This window comes from Lemur catta, chromosome 3 (genome assembly GCF_020740605.2).
Source record: "Lemur catta isolate mLemCat1 chromosome 3, mLemCat1.pri, whole genome shotgun sequence".
Lineage (NCBI taxonomy): Eukaryota > Metazoa > Chordata > Mammalia > Primates > Lemuridae > Lemur > Lemur catta.
The window spans coordinates 34,262,135-34,268,990 of record NC_059130.1 but is presented as its reverse complement, the minus strand read 5'-3'; the positions used below and the strand labels follow the sequence as shown (position 1 = coordinate 34,268,990).

General features: G+C 47.2%; 1 non-coding gene across 1 annotated transcript; it reads left to right on the top strand.

Moving 5' to 3' along the window:
* Positions 1-909: 909 nt before the first annotated feature.
* TRNAV-CAC lies at positions 910-982 on the top strand. The gene has a single exon. It is a non-coding gene; the product is annotated as a tRNA-Val (tRNA).
* The last annotated feature ends 5,874 nt before the right edge of the window (positions 983-6,856 follow it).

Sequence of the window (6,856 nt, the reverse complement as noted above, 5' to 3'; positions counted from 1 at the left end):
TCTCCAAACTGTCTCCACTCCCTACCTCTTCAGATAATTTCACCCCTAACACCCTGGAAAAGAGGAGTCATTCGACCTCGACTATCATTCTACACAAGGTATTTTGGGGTTCTGCAGATCATCAACAAAGTTATCTTGAATCCCTCCAGGCATACTCTTCGCTCTCTCTTTCCTCTTCATTTGCTTCCTCATACAATAGGGTGTGGTCCAGATAAGCAAGATACCGCCTGAGAACTTCAAGGTTGCAGACCGGTCCTAGATGTTAAGTGGCGGCGGTCCCATCTTATAAAAGTCAACTTTACTTAGTTTCAGCCTCTTTGAAACGGCGTTTAATACTTTGCTCATAGTACTGCTGTAAAAACTAAGTGCGAGAGAGTGTGAAAATGCCTTCTGAGTTATTAATAAGTGCTGGACAAAAGTAAGGTGTATTTTTATTCTGTTTCAAATACGAGCTGGTTTATCTTAGCATGGCCAAATCCGTCTCTTCGGTCTCTCCCACTGCTCCATTTTGCTCCAGTTCCGCCAGGCCGCACGCGCTAAGTGCCCGCAGGTGGCCTAAACCCCGGGCATCCGTGCTCCCCGCGAGCGCTCCTTAGGAACCGGCAGGAGCGGAGAAACTCCACGACGAGCCTTTGAGGAAGCCTGGAGGCCCGCTCCACTGCCTCGGAGTCCTGGCTGGAGCCCTAATTGTGTCAGAAGTTTCCTGAAGAGGCACCATGGAGTTCGCCGTGTGTCACGATTCCCCGCGAGCAGTCCCGGCCTGACCTGGGCTGACTGGCTGTTTCCCGGCGCATGAGTGAGGCCGCGGCTGTGTGGTCCGCCCGCCCTGAAACTCTTCTTGTTGGTCAGGGACAGGGTGAAGAACCTCTATCTTTCAAGGATAGCCTGCAAGACACCGGCTGCCGGCGGGTTTCCGTAGTGTAGTGGTTATCACGTTCGCCTCACACGCGAAAGGTCCCCGGTTCGAAACCGGGCGGAAACAGCGCGCAGCTCTTTTTTGTTTGTTTGTTTCCTTTCTTTTTTTCTTTTATTGTAAACTCTGTTTCAATCCTATAGAAGAATCCACCAAGATAGCAGGAAGATCCCAGGACTCCAGGGTCCGAGGTGAGTGATTAGGACCTAGGCACAGACCGGAGATGCCCAGTGGCTCTCTGCAACGCGCGCAGGAGGCGGACAATGGCGTCCCCTGGCGGCAGCGGCTGTCGGTGACCGGGTCCTTCGAGAGCAGTGAGACTTGAGACCTACGGCGCCGTTCTGCCCCGTCAGTTTGTGTCGAGTCTTTTCTGACACGCGGAAGACACATGACACATTGGGAGCCGGAAATGGCTACTCAGTGAAGTTGTCGGTTCGGACCTGGACCCCTGAGGACCAAGTCCTGAACAGCTGGTCCCTTTTTCGGACACTGCTCAGGTTCCAGCCTCTTCGGCCGGAGCCACGATAGGTCCGTCTGTCTCTGCCAGAGAGATTATGATTATCTCGCTTTGTGCTGATTCCGGGTGTCATTAGCCCTGCAGTCCGGACCAAACTTGGTGTCAGAGCCAGGATCACAAGTCGCTCTACTCTATCACCCCCACCAAACCTACCTTTACTGTGTTTCTTTTCTTGATTTAAGTTGTCACCAACCAGTTCTCAGTCATGAAAATCGTTAGTTCTTTCTCTCTCCCTACTCTCAGTGTCTCCCCACGGGGAATCTTAAGATTCTTGCTTCTAAATTAGGTGGAAACATGTATATTTTTAAATTAAAAGATTATTTTCACAACCCCTCCCCAAAGGGGGGCAAAAAATTTTAACAGACACTTCACCAAAGAAGATATATAGATTGCAAATAATCACATAAAAAGATGTCCAACAGCATTAATCATTAAAGAAATGCAAATTTAAAACACAATGAGATACCACTACACACATATTAGAACGTCTAAAATTAAAAAGACTGACCATACAAAGTTGGCTAGGACGTGGAGGAACACTTATACACTGCTGGTAAGAATGTAAAATGGTATATCCACTTTGCAAAATAATCTGGCAGTTTCTTAAAAAGTTAAAGTATTAATACTACAGTATGAACCATTCCATTCCTAGGTGTTTACCCAAGAGAAAATAGACATATGTTCATACAAAGCCTTATACCCAAATGTTCACAGCAGCTCTATTTGGAATAGTCCCAAACCGGAGACAACCCAAATATCAATCAATAGGTGAAAGATAAATCCATACAATGGAATATTATTTGGCCAAAAAAAGAACAAACTATTGATATACACAACAACATGAATCTGAAAAATAATTATGCTGTGTGAAAGAAGCCCAACCAAAAATGAGTGCTGTATAACTTCATTTACATACATTCTAGACAATGAAAACCAGGCCAGGTGTGGTAATCCCAGCTATTCCAGGGGCTGAGGCGGGAGGATCACTGGAGCCTAGGAGTTTGAGGCTGCAGTGAGCTATGATTGTGCCACTGCACCCCAGCCTGTGTGACAGAGTGAGACCCTGTCTCAAAAAACAAAACAAAACACCTAAATGACAGAGTTCAGAGAGCTTCTGGCTTGTTGAATACATTAAGGTGCTAGGAGGGTAGCAAACCTGGAGAGAGCATGGAACCTCCAAGCCCCTCCCCCATACTTGCCCTCTGTACCCCTTCCATTTGACTGTCCATCTATAAACTTTGTAATATCTTTTATAATAAACTGGTAAATGTAACTAAATGTCTCCCTGACTTCTGTGAGCCATTATAGCAAATTATCAAACATAAGGATGGGCATGGGAACCCCCAATTTATAGCCAATTGGTCAGAAATACAGGTGACAACCTGGAACTTACAATTGGCATCTGAAGTTGGGAGTAGTCTTGTGGGACAGAGCCTTAACCTATGGGATCTGCATTAACTCCAGATAGTGTTAGAGTTGAGTTAAATTGTAGGACATGCAGTTGGCATCCATTGAGAAGTGAATTTCTTGGTGTGGAAAACCCACATTTTTGGTACCAGAAGTCTGTGAGCAGAGGAAACAGAGTTTTCTCTATTATGTTAAATGTGATAAGTGTTAAGGAAAAGTAAAGAGGGCAGCAGGATATGAAATATCTGGGTGAATATGTATGTGAAATAGTGTGGCCAAGGAAGGCCCCCTGACAAAATGACTTTTGAGTTAAGACTTGAAAGAAGTGAGGGAACTAGCCATGTAGATATCTGGGGGCTACAAGTACAAAGGTTGGGTGGCAAGAGCAAGCTGTTGTGTTCCAGAAATAGCAAAAGACCAGTGTGGCTGTATCAGAGTGAGCTAGGGGTAGGTAAAGGGCCACGTAAGACATAGTAAAGATTTTGGTTTTCACTTCACATGAGATGGAAGCCTGGAAAATGCATTTTCTTGCAATGCACAGAGTGCAGAAGTAGGGCAGAGAGTGGATCTGAGTGCAAAAATGTAAATAACCAGTACACACGGTTTCATTGGGACTTCTTCAAGGCATGGGAGAGAAAAACTACAGCCAAATAGCTGCAATCAACCCAAAGTGGTTGATTCCTTTCCCTTGCCCTTGTCTCAGACTAACCACTCTAGCACCCCACGGTCACCCATTCTACTAGCTCCTTTCTAAGCAGACACCAGTAACCTGGGGCAGTGGGGGAGGAAGAGGATGGGGCAAATACCTCAGAGCTCTGTGGACCTTGAAAAGAGTCCATCCCTGTTGGTCAGAATATTTCAGGACTTTATGGAGAATACAGAGAAATAGTAGAGTGCTGGGCCTGCACCACCCAGTTGGGCCAGGATCTTCCAAAGTATGATCCTTGGTGGAAGGTGAGAGGGAAATCCAGGGTCAGAGAGCCAGGCCTTGTTTATGAGAGGAGGCCATCGTTTTGGAATGAGCTCCTGTACTAGACCTCTACAGACCAAGTCAAAATAGAGTCACTTATGCCAAAGTTCCACGTCACCAACTAAAAACTAAAAAGTTATCTGACCTTTCTAGAAATCAGGAGAGAGAGAGAGACAATTGCAAATCCCCAAACAGGCCAGTTTTAGTCAGTGTGATAAGAAAGTTCCCTCTGCTTTAACCCTTAGGAAGAAAGTAACTTTGAAATGACCAATCTGCTTTTTGTTCCCTGTTTCTGCTTTCTTCGGCCCTTTTCTGCCTATAAAGCCAACCTCCTCTGCTCAGCGCATCGTTGCTAAATCTTTGGATCACATGTTCCTGATTTATGATTCACAAATAAATGCCAATTAGATCATTTAACTAAATTTGTTGAAATTTTGTCTTTTGACAAGTGGCCCTGAATTTGGCATTTCTCTAAAGGCCCAGGAGGTCTTCTCTCCCAGCTCCCTTTTCTGCTGCCATGTGGAGCCCAGGCTACCGTCATCCCAGGTTAGAGGAAAGTATGATGAGCCTTTGAAGAATTGCAGGGTAGAATCAGTGCGGCCTGCCTCAGAAATAGGAAAATGGCTGGGTCACACGTACTTTGGGCCTGAAAGGAGTGGTCTGCATAACTGCTTCCTATCGGGGGAGGCCTGGGGATCTCCCACGGAGAGAAAAGCAGCCTCGGCTTTCAAACGGTCCATTGCACAGGTCAGTAATTCCACCCAGGCTTCGGTACTTCAGGCAAGGGCCACCCATGCTCCTGAGGAAACGGCTTCTTCAGGCACGGGCAGGAGCCTCAGGTTTCATTATCCCGAGGAACTGCATTGAGAACGCTGGAAAGCCCGTAATCCTAGCACTTGGGAGGCCAAGGCGGGCGGATCCTTTGAGCTCAGCCTGAGCAAGAGCAAGACCCTCGTCTCTACTAAAAAAATAGAAAGAAATTATATGGACAGCTAAAAATATATATAGAAAAAATTAGCCAGGCATGGTGGCGCATGCCTGTAGTCCCAGCTACTCAGGGGTGAGGCAGGAGGATTGCTTGAGCCCAGGAGTTTGAGGTTGCTGTGAGCTAGGCTGACACCACTAGCCCAGGTAACAGAGTGAGACTCTGTCTCAAAAAAAAAAAAAAAACAACCACTGGAAAGATACTTCCTTTTGTTTAGAAAGAAACAGCCACTTCGTGGCAAGGGCCAGAAATGCATCTTTTAATTCTCATAGTTGGCCCCCCTGCCTATATTGGCAAAAAGCTGGAAGTACTTTAAATCCTGGCCATAGAAAGTTTTAAATCACTCTTCATTTTGCAAGTCATCCTGCTCTTGGACTGGTTCAAGACATATAGTTAATTGAAAAAAGACTCAGGTGCAGAGCAGTGTGTATAGCATGTGATATTTGGTTAAGAAAAAATGGAGGAAATATATGCATGCAATTATAAATATATACATACATAGATACAGTTGGCCCTCCACATGTGCAGGTTACACCATCCATGGATGGAAAATATTAAGGAAAAAAAATTAAAAATACGACAATAAAAAATACAGTATAAAAACAATTTGCATAGCATTTACATTGTAAGTAATCTAGAGATGATTAAAAATATGCAGGAGGATGTGCATAGGTTATATGCAAATACTATGCCATTTTATTTATTTAGAGCTGGATTCTCACTCTGTCGCCCGGGCTGGAGTGCGGTGGCGTGATCATAGTTCACTGCAACCTCCAATGCCAGGTGTCACGCGATCTCTTGCCTCAGCCTCCCGAGTATTTGGGACTACAGGTGCGCGCCACCACACCTAGCTAGTTTTTTATATTTTTCAGAGACAGGGGTGGGGTGGGGGATGCAGGAAGGGTCAGGGGGTGGTCTATGTTGCCCAGGCTGGTCTCAGACTTCTGGCCTCAATTCATCCTTCCTCCTCAGCCTCCCAAAGTGCTGGAATTGCAGCGTGAGCCACGGCACCCAGCCAGTGCCATTTTATATGAGGGACTTAAGCATCGTGTTCCCCACAGATACCAAGGAGGACTATGATCTAGGGAGGGCATACAAGAAATTTCAACAGTGGTTGCTTCTTGGAAAGGGAATGGGGAACTCAGGGTAGGTATGGAAAGAGACTTTCCACCGTGAATCACACCAAGGCGAGGCGTCCGGTGACCTCCAGGCCTGGGCTTCGCGAGGGCCCAGGCGCGCTGTCAGGCAGAGTCCAGCGCGGAGCCCCAGCGAACAGAGCCCGTCTCCGGAGCATCGACCCTACACATCGGCCAACTTCGCCAGCAGAGCCCGTACGTTGCGGAGACCCCAAATTCGATAGAAAAGGCATGAGGCTTGTTGAAAAAGTGATCCAGGGTTTCCCAGAAGCTCAAGGACGCCCAAAGGCCCCAGCCCTCAGCCCCCGCGTCGCGCTCCGCCCGGTGTCCCGGGACCGCCCTGCCCCCCTCACGCGCCCGTTTCCTCCCGGCTGTTCAGGCTTGAGTCAAGACCCGAAGGCTGGGAAAGGTAGATCTCGGTTCCCGACAGTGGGGACAGGACGAGATGTTACCGGCAAGAAGCCCGTGGAAGGGAAGCTGAGCACAGCGCGAGAGGTAGGGAGGAGGCGGAGAAAGGGCCGAGAAAGGGCCCCGCACAGCGGTCCCCCGGCTCGACCCTAGAAGGGCGAAAAGACCCTGTGAGTCCTCCCCTCGCGGGGGAAGTGGCGGTCCGGTTGACCTGCACACCTCGTACTCGTGCGTGCGTGGGCGTGTTCCAACAGAGTCCCGTCCACTCCAGCTCCTCGATCTCCACCCTAATTCTCTCTTACCGCACTCATAGGTGTGTTATTTAACAGGGTTCTGTGAAGTTATCAACCAGGGAATTTCTGGGTCCGACAGAATTCAGCCCTTCTCTTTAATTAAATAGTTTCTGGAGACTTTAATTTGCTAATACGCACTTTCTAATCATAACTAACGTTTGTTTTACATTTATTTTGTATCAAACTGAGTAATTTACAGTGTCATCTAATCCTTTTAATAATCTTAT